At 43.3% G+C, this 22,687-nt stretch overlaps 2 pseudogenes; both read left to right on the top strand.

Annotated features, from left to right (window-relative positions):
- Positions 1–237: 237 nt before the first annotated feature.
- On the top strand, positions 238–4,098 carry LOC144503971 (gamma-crystallin S-1 pseudogene; annotated as a pseudogene).
- An 8,807-nt stretch (positions 4,099–12,905) lies between these two features.
- Positions 12,906–18,140, top strand: LOC144503972 (gamma-crystallin S-1 pseudogene; annotated as a pseudogene).
- The last annotated feature ends 4,547 nt before the right edge of the window (positions 18,141–22,687 follow it).

Genomic DNA, 22,687 nt, shown 5'->3' on the forward strand with positions numbered 1-22,687 from the left:
TGTGGCATTCTTCACACAACAATTAAAATGAGATGGAAGCAAAACACATTCAATGATATATAGGTGTGTTTTTCTTTAGTGTATGTGACATGTGTTTTGCTGCTTTTGTGCTGAGTTCAAACTATTGCAATCATTAAAATAACAAAAGTACAGCCCAGGGAGGCAATTCTGTCCAATGTATAAATAGAAAGCTGTGAGAAACATTCAGTCAGTCAGTCAGCTAAATCTGAGCTCAAAATGGGGAAGGCAAGGATAAATCAGAGTTATGAATTGAATTTGAATTTTTCATTAAGCATTGCCTATTTGGCAAGTTTTTAACTTACCTTGTCTTTTTCCACAGATCATCTTTTATGAGGACAGGAACTTCCAGGGTCGGCACTATGAGTGCAGCACTGACTGTGCTGACCTGCACTCATACTTCAGCCGCTGTAACTCCATCCGTGTCATGGGTAACTGGTGGGTGGTGTATGAGAGATCCAATTACATGGGATACCAGTATGTTCTGAGCAGGGGAGAATATCCTGACTACCAGCGCTGGATGGGATTCAATGACAACATCAGGTCATGTCGCTCCTACCCATACGTAAGTTATCTTAGGTTCAGTCGCTGGATATACATGGGGAGGTAGTAAATTGAATTAGACACTGGCTCAATGGAAGAAGCCAGAGAGTGGTTGTGGAGGATTGCTTCTCTGAGTAGAGGCCTGTGACGAGTGGTGTGCCACAGGGATCGATGTTGGGTCCATTGTTGTTTGTCATCGATATCAATGATCTGGATGATAATGTGGTAAATTGGATCAGCAAATTTGCTGGTGATGCAAAGATTGGAGGTGTAGTGGACAGTGAGGAAGGTTTTCAAAGCTTGCAGAGGGATTTGGACAGTGAGGAAGGTTTTCAAAGCTTGCAGAGGAATTTGGACCAACTAGAAAAATGGGCTGCAAAATGGCAAATGGAATTTAAGTCATGATGTGGAGATGCCGGCGTTGGACTAGGGTAAACACAGTAACAGTTTTAACAACACTCGGCTAAAGTCCAACAGGTTTATTTGGTAGCAATAGAGACAATACACATCTCTTTAACCTGTGCTTAATGCTCCCTCCTCCACTCACATTGTCTGTATCTTTAAGAACTGGTTAGCTATCGAGATTTGCATTCTGATCAGTATTCTGTAACTTGATTTTGTGTCTCTGTGCCCTGTTTGAGAGCAGATTTCCACTCCATCTGATGAAGGAGCAGCGCTCCGAAAGCTAATGGTATTTGCTACCAAATAAACCTGTTGGACTTTAACCAAATGGAATTTGACGCAGACAAGTGTGAGATATTGCACTTTGAAAGGACAAACCAAAGTCGAACATACAGGGTAAATGGTAGGACTCTGAAGAGTGCAGTTGAACAAAGGGATCTGGGAATACAGGTACAGAATTCCATAAAAGTGACGTCACAGGTGGATAGGGTCGTAAAGAGTATCTTTGGTACATTGGCCTTTATAAATCGGAGTATCGAGTATAAAAGTTGGAGTGTTATGGTAAGGTTATATAAGGCATTGGTGAGGCCGAATTTAGAGTATTGTATACAGTTTTGGTCACCTAGTTACAGGAAGGATGTAAATAAGGTTGAAAGAGTGCAGAGAAGGTTCACAAGGATGTTGCCGGGACTTGAGAAGCTGAGTTACAAAGAGAGATTGAATAGGTTGGGACTTTATTCCCTGGAGTGTAGAAGAATGAGGGGAGATTTGATAGAGGTGTATAAGATTTTGATGGGTATAGATAGAGTGAATGCAAGCAGGCTTTTTCCACTGAGACGAGGGGAGAAAAAAACCAGAGGGCATGGGTTAAGGGTGAAAGGAGAAAAGTTTGAAGGGAATATTAGGGGGGGCTTCTTCACGCAGAGAGTGGTGGGAGTGTGGAATGAGCTGCCGGATAAAGTGGTAAATGCACTTTTAACATTTAAGAAAAACTTGGACGGGTTCATGGATGAGAGGGGTGTGGAGGGGTATGGTCCAAGTGCAAGTCAGTGGGACTAGGCAAAAAATGGTTCGGCACAGACAAGAATGGCCAAAAGGCCTGTTTCTGAGCTGTAATTTTCTATGGTTCTATGGTTCTAATATGTCTTTTCTATCCAAACTGTGACTTAGAAATGATCAGTCTGCTCAACGTTTGAGTTTGTGCACATCAGCTCTGAAGAGATATCAGCTGTTTTCACAGGTCTGATTTTAACTTTGGCCAGTGCTGGTTAACAGGTAGTGAATTGTCTGCCTGTCACACATCCAGCCTGGTTTACCAATCCACTCACATGTCTTCCTGTCACTGCCAGAGGTTATTAAGGACCCTTGGAATTTCCCCTTGTAATAGGGGAATTTCACAGTAACTTCATTACAGTGTTAAAGTAAGCCTTACTTGTGACTAATAAATAAATTTTAACGTTAACTTTAATTTTGGAGCTGCTGTTAAGTTTTACGAGTTGATCCTTAAGCCATTAGAACATAGAACATAGAACATAGAACAGTACAGCACAGAACAGGCCCTTCGGCCCACGATGTTGTGCCGAGCTTTATCTGAAACCAAGATCAAGCTATCCCACTCCCTATCATCCTGGTGTGCTCCATGTGCCTATCCAATAACCGCTTAAATGTTTCTAAAGTGTCTGACTCCACTATCACTGCAGGCAGTCCATTCCACACCCCAACCACTCTCTGCGTAAAGAACCTACCTCTGATGTCCGTCCTGTATCTCCCACCACGAACCCTATAGTTATGCCCCCTCGTAATAGCTCCATCCACCCGAGGAAATAGTCTTTGAACGTTCACTCTATCTATCCCCTTCATCATTTTATACACCTCTATCAAGTCTCCCCTCAGCCTCCTCCGCTCCAGAGAGAATAGCCCTAGCTCCCTCAACCTTTCCTCATATGACCTACCCTCCAAACCAGGCAGCATCCTGGTAAATCTCCTCTGCACTCCTTCCAGCGCTTCCACATCCTTCCTATAGTGAGGTGACCAGAACTGCACACAATATTCCAAATGTGGTCTCACCAAGGTCCTGTACAGTTGCAGCATAACCCCACGGCTCTTAAACTCCAACCCCCTGTTAATAAAAGCTAACACACTACAGGCCTTCTTCACAGCTCTATCCACTTGAGTGGCAACCTTTAGAGATCTGTGGATATGGACCCCAAGATCTCTCTTAGTTGTGCAAATCAGGAAATTATGTCTGGGTGTCATGTCAGCAGCCTATTGCAAAATACAAGAATATCTGGGATGTAATTGGATGCATTAATTTGTAATTAATCCTCAAATTGAAAGTGATATTATTGCACTGACATTGTCAAAAGTAATAAGGTCACCTACAGATAGAGTAAGTCCTGAATGGCAGCAGTTTGCTGACAGACATATGTGTAATCACTCCATCCATTTTACTGTAATTGTTTAATACATTATTGAAAAGAGAAAGCTTCTCCCACACAGAGAAACAGAAAAATAATCTGCTCACAATAGGAACGAGGAATAGAGTCAGATTTTTACTGATATTGATAAAGCTCTGTCTGTGTGCACCAACTAACATCAGTCCCATTGCACTCTTACACACACTTCACTGATTAACTGTTTAAATTTAAGTTTACAAAATGACCTTTATTAGATCAACTTATTGGTAACAAGTCTCAAACATTATCAACCTATTGAATCAATGTGAATAAATTATCTCAGCTTTGCTCTCACTGTTGTTATCTGAGCTCCATTATATTTCTCCCTTTGCAATGTTTCTCTTTTTCTACACATATGTACATTTATAGTTTCATCGTCAATATAATCCTATTTCTATTCCAGTATCGAGGTGGAAACTACAGAATGAGGATTTACGAGAGGCCTGACTTTCGGGGACAGATGATGGAATTCAAGGATGACTGTCCCTCTGTCTACGATCGATTCCGTTACCGTGGCATTCACTCCTCCCATGTGATGGACGGTTACTGGACCTTCTATGAACATCCCAACTACAGAGGCCGACAGTACTTCATGAGACCCGGTGAATACAGGAGTTTCAGCGACTGGGGCGGCTACAACTCAACGATCGGATCTTTCAGACGCATGAGAGATTTCTAGTTTTTCATTCAAAAGTATGATCTTATTTTATTGAATCAATTATCAACATAATAAATACCCTCAATTATCCTGTCATCTTGTTGAAATCACTTATTTTTAGTCTTGCTCTGACCCAGGCCGGAAACTCCAAGGTGTTTTGTGAAGTTGACCTAGACCCTAAGTGTTATATTTGACTTTGGCATTGGTGAGCATAAGGTGCTTCACACCGTGCATGATTCAAGTGACCCATTAGGAAACTTTTACCAAAACAAAGTTTATTTATGAATACAGTTAGAATGTAACAAAAATCATTAGCATAACGTTTACCAATTACAAGACTTAAACACAACACAATGTATTTCTTAACAACTAGCTATCTCTGTTGTATCACGATTTAATTTATATCACTGCCCCATAGAGATACACCCTTCTTCAAAATTAGCACTGAATGAAGTATGCTCACGTGATGCAGGATTTTCAGCTTTTTAACACTTCTGGACAGAAGTGCAGGCAGTAATTTTCAGGGAAGTATATATATCATCAAAACAGCAAAACCTCAGTGAACAAACATGGCCTCTGGCACTTCTCTGTCTCCAGACTCAGGAGACAGAAAGGATACCTCTCCCTTTGCAGCTCCCCAAGCAACAACTCTCATACAGCAAAATCTCCAAAAAACAGACTTATTACCTGGCAGATTCCAATCGCCAAATTCGAAGAGGGAAAATAGGGACACTGCTCTCTCAAAAGAAATACCTCTAAAAGCAGCTTCTACGCTTGAATATTCTGTGAAAAGCCCAGTTTCCCTGTCACATGATCATACCCTAACAATCATCCCAATGATGCCCCACACTGCAAACTCCCTGGGGAAAACAGCAGAATGGCTATGATTCAGATCAAACCAACATTCTAACCATCAGAAACAATTAAGCTGCTGCAACAACAATACAGCATGCCAGTAGAACCCATAGGTGGGATTTTCTGGCCATGCTCACCCCAAGACCAGAAATTCCTGCCAGAGGTCAATGGAACTTTGCATGGCCCCTGTCATTCCTGCGGCGGGTGGGATGGGAAAATTCCACCCTATGGCTCCAAGTGCATAAGAAACTGCTACAACAGATCCTGCACAACAAGATTGCTCAGATATGTTTCTTAAAGGCTCAGTATCATCACAATCCCCATAGAAACTGTTCAAAATGCTGCAACGTATCTGGTGGGCGCATAGAGAAAATTTCACCACAATGACCTCAGTTTTGTGATTATCATTAAAGTGAGGAAATCAAGAAGCTGGAAATGCATAGATCGATCCTGTCAGAGAAGCTGGCAAGGGGCCAATCCCCTGCTAATCTCACTGAAATGTGTGCAGTCTGCAGGAGACCATCTCATTTCTTTGGGAACTGCAGGCATCTTTTTGCGAGTAAACACATCGTCAATAAGGAATACCTCCAGCTTTCCTGAGGCTGCTGACCTTCAGTTCACCTGGCCTAATAGCCTCCTCTGTTCGATCAGGGCATTTGCAGACCAGAAAAGTAGGAACTGACAACCTTTAGTCCCCACCCATGGTAATCATAGAAATCATAGAAACCCTACAGTGCAGAAACAGGCCACTCGGCCCATCAAGCCTGCACTGACCACAATCCCACCCAGGCCCTACTCCCATATCCCTACACATTTACCCGCTAATCCCTCTAACCTACGCATCTCAGGACACTAAGGGGCAATTTTAGCATGGCCAATCAACCTAACCCGCACATCTTTGGACTGTGGGAGGAAACTGGAGCACCCGGAGGAAACCCACGCAGACACGAGGAGAATGTGCAAACTCCACACAGACAGTGACCCAAGCCGGGAATCGAACCCAGGTCCCTGGAGCTGTGAAGCAGCAGTGCTAACCACTGTGCTACCGTGCCGCCCCAGGGTACCTTTCCCTGTGGAGTTCCCTGAGCACAGGAGTGATTTAGGCCAATTTGGAGCAACAGGAGACAGTCCCTGAAGAGAGAGAGAACCATTCACAATATCAGTTAATGTGTGGGGCAAGAAGGGAAGTTGCAGAGTTAGCAACTTAGTCAGTATAGGATCAAGGCATTAGGGGATGTTTCTTCAGAGCAAAGAGTGTTTGGAAAGGGCATGAGGAACATGAGAGAGAAGCAAGGGAATGATGTGAGATTTGGACGAGGGAAGGGGAGATTTTCAGGGGAAATTTGGCCCGATGGATTCGAGGAGTTGGGGCAGAGAATACTCCAAGTGAATGTTGTTCATTAAATGAAAAACACGTTCAGAAACATATCAAATGGCAAAGTATCTCAAGCAATCTTGCCAGAAAAAGTCCTATTAGTTTATATATGTCTATTTCCCACATTACAACATGTTATCAGGACCCATAGCTTTTGCTGTATCCATTACACTCAACCATTTCTAGACCTGAAGGGAATGGAATTGGCTGTGGATTGACATCTGTGATGGTGGGCAGCTCAGGAAGAGGCCGTGAAGGATCATCCACTTGGCAAGTCTGGCTGATGATGTTGGCCAATTTGTCAATATCAGTCTACAACCTACCACCAAACTCAGCTGATAAATTCATACTCCTTCATGTTGAACACCATTTGGAAGAGACACTGAGAGTTACAAGGACACAGGACTTGTAACAAGTTGTGAGACGTTTAACATGAAGCAAAACCTATTTGACCTAAATTAGCGTTTGCAGATGTACCTGTCGCTGATCAGAGTGAGCACTGCAAAGCCCTTGTAGAGATTTCATCTGAGTACATGTTCCATTATGCTGTGCGTGACTAGCTAAAACTATGCTAAACAAAGGTAGCCACTCAGAATTGGGCATCAACCACTACCAAGGCACTAATTAGGGGTCTGGGAAGTGAGTAGGAGAACAAGCAGCAGTCTGTGTACATATAAATAAAATGCCAACCTGGTGAAGCCACAAAACAGGACTTACAAACCTGATAAAGGGCAGAAGCAGCATGCTGTAGACAGGGCTAAGCAATTCCACAATCGATGGAACACCTCAAAACTCTTCCACCCTGCAACATCCAGCCGTGAATGGTGGCAGTAATGACAAAAGGAGACTCCAGAAATATCCCCATCCTCAATGTGGGAGGAGTCCAGCTCTTGAATTGATTGACATCACTAAAGAGTTTGCCAACATCTTCAGCCAGACTTGCCAAGTGGATGATCCTTCACGGCCTCTTCCTGAGCTGCCCACCATCACAGATGTCAACCTACAGCCAATTCCATTCCCTTCAGGTCTAGAAATGGTTGAGTGTAATGGGTACAGGAAAACCTATGGGTCCTGATAACATCTTGGATGTAAGGCCAACATCCTGAGCTCCAGAACAATCCATATCCATAGCCACACCGTTCCAGTATAAACTTGGCATCTGTCCCACAATGTGGAAAATTGCCCAGCTCACTCCTGTTCACAATAATGCTGGACAACTCCCATTTGGCCAATGACCACCCCATCAATTTAATTTCAATCATCAGCAAATGATTGAAGGATAGTGTTATCAAGCAACACATACCCAGCAGCAAATGTAAAATCACCATCGACCCAGATGACCATTGATGCTCTCCCCTTTGAGGGGGAGAGCTGACTGGTGGTGATTTAATCTGAGGATCACTACATCTCAGGCGAAGGACAGGGTTGAGAAGATTGGGCCTTCATGAATACCCAGCAATTAGCTGCTCACCAATGCTTTGGCAGGACTAAAAGCTCCACGCCTTCCTACAGCATTACTCTAAACATAGGTTGCCAGCAATGCCCACATCCCATGTCAAAAAAAATGAAAATAAATGAAAGAATAGATGATGTGAATAATAGTGATTGATCATGTTATCCAGCTTTGAACTTAAATCTCTTTCCAGGTACTTAGAATCATAGAATCCTACAGTGCAGAAGGAGGCCATTCGGCCCATCGAGTCTGCACCGACAACAATCTCACCCAGGACCTATTCCCATAACCCTACATATTTACCCTATTAATTCCCCTGACACTGGATCCAATTTAGAATGGCCAATCAACCTAAACGCAAACCTTTAGACTTAATTTAGCATAACAAACCAAAGGGCAGGAGTCAACTCAAATTCATTTAAACAAACACTTGTTTATTCAATGCTTTGGGTACCAAACTCATAAAGTCACAAAAGCTGCAACACTTTAACTGAACATTAACCCTTTACTGAAAATCTAAATCACTATCTTTGCCTTTTAACTGAAAACAGATACTACCCCTGTTTGTGAGCAAGCTGGCAAGGCTGCTTGCAGTGCAGATTCCTCCACGTGCTTCCTTTGTCTTCTCTGAAGATGTTCCTCCAGGACACACTTGTGATGATTGATCTTGAGTTGGAGACAAAGGCCAGGAATTTAAGACCTCGTCGGGCAAGGCTCGTAAAATCCCACCTGAGGCCAACGGAGAATTATTTTCATACGAGCCACGCCCGACACGAAATCGGAAAAAATTCTGGCCAAATGCTCAAACAAATCTCTTTATGTTAAATTTCTCACATTCTTCCAGAAGGTTCTCTGGCACCCAGAAAATCATATCACCAGAAACTGATCACAATGTTCGATTATAGCTCATGGAGTTACTCGAAAACAACTCCCAAATGCTTATAACAAGCTGCGTGTAAACTACAGAGCCTCACCGTAGATGGTAACAATGGCTCCGATGTGTCTAGCATTGTCCAAACAACTATCCTTTTGTGGCCAATAACACGAAGTGTCAGCCCACAGCTCACAGGCCAGGTCACGACTCACTGCAGCCTTCTAACCTGCATCTGTGTTTAATCATAACTTGACCAAAGTTCCCAGCATGCTTGACTCTCATTGTCACAATTGCTCTTACAACCAATATTGCCATTACTGTTGCTGTAATTGGTGTTGTAGTGCACCCACACCCTGGCCACAATCAGATATTTTCTGATCAATTGGACATGATGTATATTCTTGATTCTAATGTCTGATGAGTAATAAATGACACAGACCTGTTTAAGGAGGGTACATTAACTATGCCAGTGTTATAGGATGGGGCACATACCAGTCTTATTGAATCTTGAGCCTTCGTGAGGCAACGCAATCATGGATGTTTCCTTCTTCCTTGTCGCTGACAGTGTGCTCTGATCTCATCCTCAGAACACCACCCCATGCACTCAGAGCCATGGGGTTGGAATTTTCAGATCCCACCCACCACAGGTCTGTAACAAACCATCATCAAAAGACAACATTTTTTGGCTTTGCGGACGTAAATAAAAACATTGCCCTTGTACCAGCTGAGACTTTCATCAAAGATGTCTGTGAGATGGATTTCAGAGAGTTCATTTCACTGGTAAATGCAAACAATGTACATTTATATTTTATATCACTCTGAATTACTTTCCCAACAGTTGCATGGTAGTTGGCCAAAATTTTAACTGCCAAGGATGAAGCGGTTCAGATGGGGACAGGAAAGTTTTAAAAATTTATTTATTAGTGTCACATTGCTTTGATTCCATTTCTGTCTGCAATTTCTTTATTTAAACATTGTCCCTTATCTCTTTATTTGTCGATCGATTTAATATATTGCCATTTTCATGAAAAGGGAAAAGTTGAAATCTATGGGAAGAAGCACAGGATTGTGCCTGAAGGGAAAATGCTGGAAAATCTCAGCAGGTCTGGCAGCATCTGTGAGGATAGGAGAGAGCTGTCGTTTCGAGCCCAAAGCGAAAAGGCATAGAAAGTGGAGGATATTTATACTGTAGGGTAAGGGGAGGAAAGATGAGTCATAGCCACAGAAACAAGGGGTAAGGCTGCTAATGGCAGTCCAGAGAACAAATAAAAGGTGTGAAAGGCCAAACGGCAGAGAAGCTGAAATCAGAGGGAAAGTTGTGACAGATGAAGATGTGGGGGGAGGGGGGAGATGGGTGGGAGACAGGTGGAGCAGCAAATGCAATAAACCAAATTGAAAGAGGTGCAAATTAAATGCTACTTAACCTGGAATGAATGTTTTGGGCCTTGGATGGTGAGCGTGGAAGAGGTAAAGGGACAGGTGTTACACCTCCTGCGATTGCATGGGAAGGTGCCATGGGTGATGTGAGATGTGTTGGATGTAGTGAAGGAGTGGGTTAGGTTATCCCAGAGGGAACAATCTCTTGGAATGCTGCCAGAGGGAGTGAAGGGACGATGTGTTCAGTGGTGGCATCACACTGGAGTTGGCGAAAATAGCGGAGGATTATGCTTTGCATGTGGAGCCTGGCTGGGTGAAATGTGAGAACAGTTTGTTCTGGAAGGGAGGGGAGGGGGTGAGGGTCATGGCGCAGGAAATGGACCGCATGTTGTTGAGGGCCTTGTTGACAGCTGTAGGTGGGAATCCACAGTTAAGGAAGGAGGAGCATATATGAGAAGCTTTGGAATGTGACATCGTTGGATCAAATGCGATGGAGATAAAGGAGCTGAGAGAAAGGGATGGAGTCCTCAGAGGATGTAGTGTGCGAAGATCTGTGGTCGAGATAGCTGTGGGCTTGTATGGATATTGGTAGATAGTCTATTGCCGGAAATGGAGACAAAAGGGCCAAGAGAGAGAAGAGAAGTGACTGAGAGGGATCATGTGAAGGTGATGGAGGGGTGGAAACTGGAAGCGAAGTTGGTGAATTTTTCCAGGTCCGGACGAGAGCATGAAGCAGCACCAAAATACTCATCAATGTACCAGAAAAAGAGTTGTGGGAGGAGACCCAGGTAGGCCTGGGACAAGGAATGCTCCACATAAAAGAATAAAAGAATGACCAGAGTGAGGTTAGGGCCGGTCAAGGACAGTAGTGGGAACTTGTGTATGGAGTCAGTAGAGATAGGCGAAGTGATGAATGAATACTTTTCTTCAGTGATCACCAAGGAGAGGGGCCATGTTTTTGAGGAAGAGAAGGTGTTACAGGCTAAAAGGCTGGAGAAAATAGATGTTCGGAGGGAGGATGTCCTGGCAGTTTTGAATAAACTGAAGGTCGATAAGTCCCCTGGGCCTGATGAAATGTATCCTAGGATTCTTTGGGAGGCAAGGGATGAGATTGCAGAGCCTTTGGCTTTGATCTTTGGGTCCTCACTGTCCACGGGGATAGTGCGAGAGGACTGGAGAATGGCGAATGTGGTTCCTCTGTTTAAGAAAGGGAATAGAAATGACCCTGGTAATTATAGACCGGTTAGTCTTACTTCGGTGGTTGGTAAATTGATGGAAAAGGTCCTTAGAGATGGGATTTACGACCATTTAGAAAGATGCGGATTAATCCGGGATAGTCAGCACGGATTCGTGAAGGGCAAGTCGTGCCTCACAAATTTGATAGAATTCTTTGAGGAGGTAACTAAGTGTGTTGATGAAGGTAGGGCAGTTGATGTCATATACATGGATTTTAGTAAGGCGTTTGATAAGATCCCCCATGGTCGGCTTATGATGAAAGTGAGGAGGTGTGGGATAGAGGGAAAGTTGGCCGATTGGATAGGTAACTGGCTATCTGATCGAAGACAGAGGGTGGTGGTGGATGGAAAATTTTCGGATTGGAGGCAGGTTGCTAGCGGAGTGCCGCAGGGATCAGTGCTTGGTCCTCTGCTCTTTGTGATTTTTATTAATGACTTAGAGGAGGGGGCTGAAGGGTGGATCAGTAAATTTGCTGATGACACCAAGATTGGTGGAGTAGTGGATGAGGTGGAGTGCTGTTGTAGGCTGCAAAGAGACATAGATAGGATGCAAAGCTGGGCTGAAAAATGGCAAATGGAGTTTAACCCTGATGAACGTGAGGTGATTCATTTTGGTAGGACTAATTTAAATGTGGATTACAGGGTCAAAGGTAGGGTTCTGAAGACTGTGGAGGAACAGAGAGATCTTGGGGTTCATGTCCACAGATCTCTAAAGGTTGCCACTCAAGTGGATAGAGCTGTGAAGAAGGCCTATAGTGTGTTAGCTTTTATTAACAGGGGGTTTGGAGTTTAAGAGCTGTGGGGTTATGCTGCAACTGTACAGGACCTTGGTGAGACCACATTTGGAATATTGTGTGCAGTTCTGGTCACCTCACTATAAGAAGGATGTGGAAGCGCTGGAAAGAGTGCAGAGGAGATTTACCAGGATGCTGCCTGGTTTGGAGGGTTGGTCATATGAGGAAAGGTTGAGGGAGCTAGGGCTGTTCTCTCTGGAGCGGAGGAGGCTGAGGGGAGACTTAATAGAGGTTTATAAAATGATGAAGGGGATAGATAGAGTGAACGTTCAAAGACTATTTCCTCGGGTGGATGGAGCTATTACAAGGGGGCATAACTATAGGGTTCATGGTGGGAGATACAGGAAGGATATCAGAGGTAGGTTCTTTACGCAGAGAGTGGTTGGGGTGTGGAATGGACTGCCTGCAGTGATAGTGGAGTCAGACACTTTAGGAACATTTAAGCGGTTATTGGATAGGCACATGGAGCACACCAGGATGATAGGGAGTGGGATAGCTTGATCTTGGTTTCAGATAAAGCTCGGCACAACATCGTGGGCAGAAGGGCCTGTTCTGTGCTGTACTGTTCTATGTTCTATGTTCTATACCCCATAAAACGACAAGCGAAGCTCAGACCCTTGCGGGTACCCATGGGTATTTCTTTGATTTGGAGAAAGTGGAATGAGTTAAAGGAGAAGTTGTTGAGAGATAGAACAAATTCAGCCAGGCGGAGGAGAGTGGTGGTGGATGAGAATTGTTCAGGCCCCTTTTCAAGAAAGAAGCGAAGAGCTCTCAGGCCGTCCTGGTGTGGGATGGAGATGTAGAGAGATTGCACATCCATGGTGAATAGGAGGCAGTTAGGGCCTGCGAACTGGAAGCTGTCAATATGACGCAGGGCGTCAGAGGAATCCTGGATGTAGGTGAGGAGGGAATAGACCAGGGGAGTGAGGATGGGGTCAAGGTAGGAGGAAATATGTTCAGTGGGGCAGGAGCATGCTGACACAATGGGCTTACCTGGGCAGTCCTTTTGTAGATTTTGGGAAGTAGGTAGAAGTCGGCTGTCCGGGGTTGGAAGACTATGAGCTTGGAAGCCAGAGGAAATGAGGTCGGTGACGGTGTTGGAGATAATGGCTTGATGTTCAGTGGTGTGGTCATGATCCAGGGGGAGGTGGGAGGAATATCTGAGAGTTGGCGCTTAGCCTCTGCTGGTTAGTGCACGAGATGCCAACAGCAATTCCTTTATCGGCAGGTTTGATGCCAATGTCAGTGTTCAACCTGAGGGAGCGAAAGGCAGAAAGTTCGGAAGGAGAGGTTGGAATGGGTGAGGGAGGCAGAAAAATTGAGACGGCCAATGTCCCAACAACAGTTCCCAATGAAAGATCGAGAGCAGGTAATTGTCCTGGTGGGGGTGTTCAATTGGAGGCAAAATGTTGGAAGTACGTGAAAGGATCTGTGGAATGGGGGGAGGACTCTTGCCTAAAGAATTGGGCACAGAGACGAAGGTGACAAAAGAAGAATTCAAAATCATGTCGAGTGGGAATTCATTGAGGTGGGGGCGTAAGGGTAGAAAGCTGAGTCCTTTGCTGAGAACAGCACGCTCACCCTCAAAGGGGATGGTCGGATGGTATGGTGAACCTGAGGCAAGGGCTGGGGCTAGAAGAGATGGAGTTCGAGGGATTGGAACCGGTGGAGGGCCGAGGATGGACAGTGGTGTTGATAAGTTTTTGAAGCCTGCGTTCCTTAACATCTGCAAGAAACAGGAAAAGTTTCTTGTTAAAGTGTCGAATGGTATGAAGGATGAAATGAAACTGTGGACAGAGACAGCTTTGAGAGAGAGTAAACTGGAGAGAGATGTTGAGTGCCTTCATGTGGCGAAGCAATGTGGTCTCCTCCATATTGGAGAGACCAAACGTAGACTGAGTGATCGCTTTGCTGAGCACCATTGGTCTGTGCATAATCAGGACCCTGACCTTCCTCCTATTTGCCATTTTAACACACGATCCTGCTCCCATGCCCAAATGTCTGTCCTTGGCTTGCTGCAATGTTCCAGTGAAGTTCAACAGAAACTGAAGGAAAAACATCTCAACTTCTGGCAAGGCTACGCCTTCCGGTCTCAACATCGAATTCAACAACTTCAGATGATTAGCTGTACCCCACCTTGACTCCTTTGTTTTCATTTCATTTAATTTTTGACTGTTCTCTACCTTTTATTTCTTTGTTGCCTTTCTTTAATTTTCTTTTCCCCCCAATTCTTTACCCCTATTTTCTCCCCCCTTTTGGAACCTTTTCTCCCACTTTGCTTCCCCTTTCCCCCTTTTTCTCAATTTTACCTCTCTCCCACCCATATCCCTCTTCCCCCACATCTTCACCTGTCACAGCGTACCCTCTGATTTTAGTTTCTCTGCCGTTTGGCCTTTCACACATTCTGTTCTCTCTATGGACTGCCATTAGCAGCGTTTCCCCTTGTTTCTGTGGCTATGACTCACCTTTCATTCCCTCACCTATAGTATAAATATCTCCCACTTTCTATGCCTTTTAGCTTTGACAAAGGGTTCCCTGAACTCAAAATGTCAGCTCTTTTCTCTCCTTACAGATGCTGCCAGACATGCTGAGATTTTCCAGCATTTTCTCTTTTGGTTTAAGATTCCAGCATCTGCAGCAATTTGCTTTTATCGAGCATTGTACCGAACAGTATAACTCATTCAAAGAACACAGTGGGATGAAGCATAATCTACATTTTGTGATTCAATAACTGAATGTCACATTGCTGTTTCTGAGATTGAGGATGTCACCGCTGGCAACTGGATTTGAGATTATGTCAAAATTATGTTAGATTTCAGTCACCCCAGAGTCCCTTTCGTCCTTCACTGACTTGTGTTTGGTTGCGATTCCAGCTGCTCCCCGCCCTCCCGCCCGCCCCCCACTCCCCGCTCCCCCCCCTCACAATTCCTTCATACATTCTAAAAATGACATAGGTCACAATAACACCTACCTTTCTATTGTTGTTTTCTGATCTAATATGGCTTCCAGTAAACTGGAATTTCAAACAAAATAAAAGGTAATGTTGTCTGTGAAATATTCTATCCAGCCACTTTGACCAGTTTATCACACTGACTCAAGTTCCTTTACTTTCTGAGACAGACAAAGGACTGTGATTCAAACTTAGCTTTCTTCGAACACTCATGGATTAAGGAAACAATTTTGACACAATAGATGAAATTAACTTTCACCAAAGTAGGCTAATTGTCTGAGGAATAGATTTAACTCGGCCGAGTGAAATCAATTGGACTGTTGGATTTAATCACTGAGCTCACGGTGACAGATGAACTCAGGTACTCTTAACACAAAGGTGGATTTCGCACACCCTCTTGCATCATTCTAGGTTACATTGGATTTGGTGGAATCTTTGCGAGACCTAGTCTTGAAAATGGCTGTTTTTATCCTCCCTCTTCCTTCTTCAAATGTCCCGTACTTTCAGCCAATGGAGTGAAAGGGCAAGAGGGTCACATTCCCCAATAAAGTGAGGCCAGGTCATCCTAGTTGTTAATATCTCTTTAATAACAGGGAGTCTGGCTGAAACTAAGGAATACTCACTCATAATGTCTTCTGGCTGAGCACCACTTGATGGGTTTCGGGCCATAACGACTCTCCATTGTAAAGTTTGAGCCTCTCTGTTCAATATGTAAGAATTCTGGTTTTGGGTCATGATGTCTTCCTTATTGTTAAAGTGAAGTACTCCTGTTTAGTATGCGAGACAGTTCTGGTGTGTGTCCCTGTTGGCTTTTGACTTGTGGTACATCATAGAAGGAGCTTTTTAGCTGTATTAAATTCAAAAGTCCAGTTTTATGTTGGACCTAATTTCTCAGACATTGTCCATTTGACCACAGTGTAAACCTGTTAAAATATGAAAATGAGTATCAACTGTAACCAGTGCTAACAAACAACATCACTCAATGCTGCAGACATAATATCATAATACAATTATTTGTAATGATAAAAGTTTTAAGGCCTTTGAGAACAATCTTGAATCAAAACACACTGGCAATTATGCATCAGCCATTATGCGGAGTGCTGTAAATAAAGCAACTTGTTCTGGATATGTACATCTGCATCTTAACCAGTTTTGGAGTTGACATCAGCATTGATACTGGACTATTGGAAACATACCTGGTTCAATGTGTGATGCCAACTGTTCAGAGTTGCACAGTATCAGGAACACAATGGATTGAATGTATTGTTGCATTCTTCACACAACAATTAAAATGAGATGGAAGCAAAACACATTCAATGATACATAGGTGTGTTTTTCTTTAGTGTATGTGACATGTGTTTGACTGCTTTTCTGCTGAGTTCAAACGATTGCAATCATTAAAATAACAAAAATACAGCCCAGGGTGGCAATTCTGTCCAACATATAAATACCAAGCTGTGTGAAGCGGTGAAACATTCAGTCAGTTAGTCAGCTAACACTGAGCTCAAAATGGGGAAGGCAAGGATAAATCAGAGTTTATGAATTGAATTTGAATTTTTCATGAAGCATTGCCTATTGGGCAAGTTATTAACTTATCTTGACTTTTTCCACAGATCATCTTTTATGAGGACAGGAACTTCCAGGGTCGGCACTATGAGTGCAGCACTGACTGTGCTGACCTGCACTCATACTTCAGTCGCTGTAACTCCATCCGTGTCATGGGTGACTGGTGGGTGGTGTATGAGAGACTCAATTACATGGGATACCAGTATGTTCTGAGCAGGGGAGATTATCCTGACTACCAGCGCTGGATGGGATTCAATGACAACATCAGGTCATGTCGCTCCTACCCATACGTAAGTTGTCTTTGATAATATGTCTTTTCTATCCAAACTGTGACTTAGAAAATGATCAGTCTGCTCAACGTTTGAGTTTGTGCACATCAGCTCTGAAGAGAAATCAGCTGTTTTTATAGGTCTGATTTTAACTTTGGCCAGTGCTGGTTACAGGTCATGGATTGTCTGCCTGTCACACATCCAGCCTGGTTTACCAATCCACTCACACATCTTCCTGTCACGGCCAGAGGTTATTAAGGGCCCTTGTAATTTCCCCTTGTAATAGGGGAATTTCACAGTAACTTCATTGCAGTGTTAATGTAAGCCTTACTTGTGACTAATAAATAAACTTTAACTTTAACTTTAATTTTGGAGCTGCTGTTAAGTTTTACGAGTTGATCCTTAAGCCATTAGTTGTGCAAATCAGGAAATTATGTCTGGGTGTCATGTCAGCAGCCTATGGCAAAATACAAGAATATCTGGGATATAATTGGACACATTTATTTGTAATTAATCCACAAATTGAAAGCGATATTATTGCACTGACATTGTCGAAAGTAATAAGGTCACCTACAGATAGAGTAAGTCCTGAATGGCAGCAGTTTGCTGACAGACATATGTGTAATCACTCCATCCATTTTACTGTAATTATAGAAAAGAGAAAGTTTCTCCCACACAGAGAAACAGAAAAATAATCTGCTCACAATAGGAACCAGAAACAGAGTCAGATTTTTACTGATATTGATAAAGCTCTGTCTGTGTGCACCAACTAACATCAGTCCCATTGCACTCTTACACACACTTCACTGATTAACTGTTTAAATTTAAGTTTACAAAATGACCTTGATTAGATCAACTTATTGGTAACAAGTCTCAAACATTATCAACCTATTGAATCAGTGAGAATAAATTACCTCAGCTTTGCTCTCATTGTTGTTATCTGAGCTCCATTATATTTCTCCCTTTGCAATGTTTCTCTTTTTCTACACATATGTACATTTATAGTTTCATCGTCAATATAATCCTATTTCTATTCCAGAACCGAGGTGGAAACTACAGAATGAGGATTTACGAGAGGCCTGACTTTGGGGGACAGATGATGGAATTCATGGATGACTGTCCCTCTGTCTACGATCGTTTCCGTTACCATGACATTAACTCCTGCCATGTGATGGACGGTTATTGGATCTTCTATGAACATCCCAACTACAGAGGCCGACAGTACTTCATGAGACCCGGTGAATACAGGAGATACAGTGACTGGGGCGGCTACAACTCAACTATCGGATCATTCAGACGCTTGAGGGATTTCTAGTTTTTCATTTAAAAGTATGATCTTATTTTATTGAATCAATTATCAACATAATAAATACCCTCAATTATACTGTCATCTTGTTGAAATCACTTATTTGTAGTCTTGCTCTGACCCAGGCCAGAAACTCCAAGGTGTTTTGTGAAGTTAACCTAGACCCAAAGTGTTACATTTAACTTTGGCATTGGTGAGCATAAGGTGCTTCACTCTGTGTATGATTCAAGTGACCCATTAGGAAACTTTTACCAAAACAAAGTTTGTTTATGAACACAGTTAGAATGTAACAAAAATAATTAGCATAACTTTTACCAATCGCAAGACTTAAACACAACACTGTGTATTTCTTAACAACTAGCTCTCTCTGTTGTATCACGATTTAATGTGTATCGCTACCCCATAGAGATACACCCTTCTTCAAAATTAGCACTGAATGAAGTATGCTCACGTGATGCAGGATTTTCAGCTTTTTAACACTTCTGGACAGAGGTCCAGGCAGCAATTTTCAGAGAAGTATATATATCATCAAAACAGCAAAACCTCAGTGAAGCAAGCCCACCCTCTGGCAGTTCTCTGTCTCCAGACTCAGGAGACAGAAAGGATACCTCTCCCTTTGCAGCTCCCCAAGCAACAACTCTCATACAGCAGAATCTCCAAAAAACAGACTTATTACCTGGCAGATTCCAATCGCCAAATTCGAAGAGGGAAAATAGGGACACTGCTCTCTCAAAAGAAATACCTCTAAAAGCAGCTTCTACGCTTGAATATTCTGTGAAAAGCCCAGTTTCCCTGTCACATGATCATGCCTAACAATCATCCCAATGACGCCCCACTCTGCAACATCCCAGGAGAAAACAGCAGAATGGCATTAATTCAGATCAAACCAACATTCTAACCATCAGAAACAATTAAGCTGCTGCAACAACAATACAGCATGCCAGTAGAACCCATAGGTGGGATTTTCTGGCCATGCTCACCCCAAGACCAGAAATTCCTGCCAGAGGTCAATGGAACTTTGCATGGCCCCTGTCATTCCTGCGGCGGGTGGGATGGGAAAATTCCACCCTATGGCTCCGAGTGCATAAAAAACTGCTACAACAGATCCTGCACAACAAGATTGCTCAGATATGTTTCTTAAAGGCTCAGTATCATCACAATCCTCATAGAAACTGTTCAAAACACTGCAACGTATCTGGTGGGCAAATCGAGAAAATTTCACCACAATGACCTCAGTTTTGTGATTATCATTAAAGTGAGGAAATCGAGAAGCTGGAAATGCATAGATCGATCCTGTCAGAGAAGCTGGCTAGGGGCCAATCCCTTGCTCATCTCACTGAAATGTGTGCAGTCTGCAGGAGATCATCTCATTTCCCTGAGCACAGGAGTGATTCAGGCCAATTTGGAGGAACAGGAGACAATCCCTGAAGAGAGAGAGAACCATTCACAATATCAGCTAATGTGTGAGGCAAGAAGGGAAGTTGCAGAGTTATCAACTTAGTCGCTATAGGTTCAAGGCATTAGGGGATGTTTCTTCAGGGCAAAGTGTGTTTGGAAAGGGCATGAGGAACATGAGAGAGAAGCAAGAGAATGATGTGAGATTTCGACTAGGGTAGGGGAGATTTTCCTCCCGATGGATTCGAGGAAGTGGGGCAGAGAATACTCCAAGCGAATGTGGTTCATTAAATTGAAAACACATTCAGAAACATCAAATGACAAATTATCTCAAACAATCTTGCCAGAAAAAGTCCTATTATTTTATATATGTCTATTTCCCACATTACAACATGAGTTGAGGCTTTTGGTATCCTGAGATTGTCAATACCAGTCTACAACCTACCACCAAACTCAGCTGATAAATGCATACTCCTTCATGTTGAACACCATTTGGAAGAGACACTGAGGGTTACAAGGACACAGGACCTGTAACAAGTTGTGAGACACTTAACATGAAACAAAACCTATTTGATCTAACCTAGCTTTTGCAGATGTACCTGTCGCTGATAAGAGTGAGCACTGCACAGCCTTGTAGAGATTTCATCTGAGTACATGTTCCATTGTGCTGTGCGTGACTAGCTAAAACTATGCTAAACAAAGGTAGCCGCTCAGAATTGGGCATCAACCACTACCAAGGCACTAATTAGGGGTCTGGGAAGTGAGTAGGAGAACAAGCAGCAGTCTGTGTACATATAAATAAAATGCCAACCTGGTGAAGCCACAAAACAGGACTTACAAACCTGATAAAGGGCAGAAGCAGCATGCTGTAGACAGGGCTAAGCAATTCCACAATCGATGGAACACCTCAAAACTCTTCCACCCTGCAACATCCAGCCGTGAATGGTGGCAGTAATGACAAAAGGAGACTCCAGAAATATCCCCATCCTCAATGTGGGAGGAGTCCAGCTCTTGAATTGATTGACATCACTAAAGAGTTTGCCAACATCTTCAGCCAGACTTGCCAAGTGGATGATCCTTCACGGCCAATTCCATTCCCTTCAGGTCTAGAAATAGTTGAGTGTAATGGGTACAGCAAAGGCTATGGGTCCTGATAACATCTTGGATGTAAGGCCAACATCCTGAGCTCCAGAACAATCCATATCCATAGCCACACCGTTCCAGTATAAACTTGGCATCTGTCCCACAATGTGGAAAATTGCCCAGCTCACTCCTGTTCACAATAATGCTGGACAACTCCCATTTGGCCAATGACCACCCCATCAATTTAATTTCAATCATCAGCAAATGATTGAAGGATAGTGTTATCAAGCAACACACACCCAGCAGCAAATGTAAAATCACCATCGACCCAGATGACCATTGATGCTCTCCCCTTTGAGGGGGAGAGCTGACTGGTGGTGATTTAATCTGAGGATCACTACATCTCAGGCGAAGGGCAGTGTTGAGAAGATTGGGCCTTCATGAATACCCAGCAATTAGCTGCTCACCAATGCTTTGGCAGGACTAAAAGCTCCACGCCTTCCTACAGCATTACTCTAAACACAGGTTGCCAGCAATGCCCACATCCCATGTCAAAAAAAATGAAAATAGATGAACTAATAGATGATGTGAATGTTTGGGAATAATAGTGATTGATCATGTTATCCAGCTTTGAACTTAAATCTCTTTCCAGGTACTTAGAATCATAGAATCCTACAGTGCAGAAGGAGGCCATTCGGCCCTTCGAGTCTGCACCGACAACAATCTCACCCAGGACCTATTCCCATAACCCTACATATTTACCCTACTAACTCCCCAGACACTCAGGTCAATTTAGAATGGCCAATCAACCTAAACGCAAACCTTTAGACTTAATTCAGCATAACAAACCAAAGGGCAGGAGTCAACTCAAATTCATTTAAACAAACTCTTGTTTATTCAATGCTTTGGGTACCAAACTCATAAAGTCACAAAAGCTGCAACACTTTAACTGAACATTCACAGTTAACTGAACATTAACTCTTTATTGAAACCCTAAATCGCTAACTTTGCCTTTTAACTGAAAATGGATACTACCCCTGTTTGTGAGCGAGGCTGCTTTCAGTGTAGATTCCTCCACGTGCTTCCTTTGTCTTCTCTGAAGAAGTTCCTCCAGGGCACACTTGTGATGATTGATCTTGAATTGGAGACAAAGCCCGGAATTTAAGACCTCACATCAGGCAAGGCTCGTAAAATCCCACCCGAGGCCAATGGAGAATTATTTTCCTACGAGCCCCGCCCGACGCGAAATCGGAAAAAATTCCGGTCAAATGCTCAGACTTTATGTTAAACTTCTCACATTTTCCAGAAAGTTCTCTGGCACCCAGCCAATCATATCACCAGAAACTGATCACAATGTTCGATTATAGCTCATGGAGTTACTCGAAAACAACTCCCAAATGCTTCTACCAAGCTGCGTGTAAACTACAGAGCCTCACCTTAGATGGTAACAATGGCTCCGATGTGTCTAGCATTGTCCAAACAACTATCCTTTTTTGGCCAATACACGAAGTGTCAGCCCACAGCTCACAGGCCAGGTCACAACTCACTGCAGCCTTCTAACCTGCATCTGTGTTTAATCATAACTTGACCAAAGTTCCCAGCATGCTTGACTCTCATTGTCACAATTGCTCTTACAACCAATATTGCCATTACTGTTGCTGTAATTGGTGTTGTAGTGCACCCGCCCCCAGCCACAATCAGATATTTTCTGATCAATTGGACATGATGTATATTCTCGATTCTAATGCCTGATGTGTAATAAATGACACAGACCTGTTTAAGGAGGGTACATTAACTATGCCAGTGTTATAGGATTGGATATATACCAGTCTTATTGAATCTTGAGTATTCGTGAGGCAACGCAATCTTGCATGTTTCCTTCTTCCTTGTTCCTGACACATTCTCAGAACACCACACTATGCACTCAGAGCCAGAGGGCGGAGTTTTTCGATCCCTCCCACCACAGTTGTTACATCTGCGATTGCATGGGAAGATGCTATGGGTGATGTGAGATGTGTTGGATATAGTGAAGGAGTGGGTTAGGTTATCCCAGAGGGAACAGTCTCTGTGGAATGCTG

Source organism: Mustelus asterias, chromosome 14, assembly GCF_964213995.1.
Source record: "Mustelus asterias chromosome 14, sMusAst1.hap1.1, whole genome shotgun sequence".
NCBI classification, from domain to species: domain Eukaryota; kingdom Metazoa; phylum Chordata; class Chondrichthyes; order Carcharhiniformes; family Triakidae; genus Mustelus; species Mustelus asterias.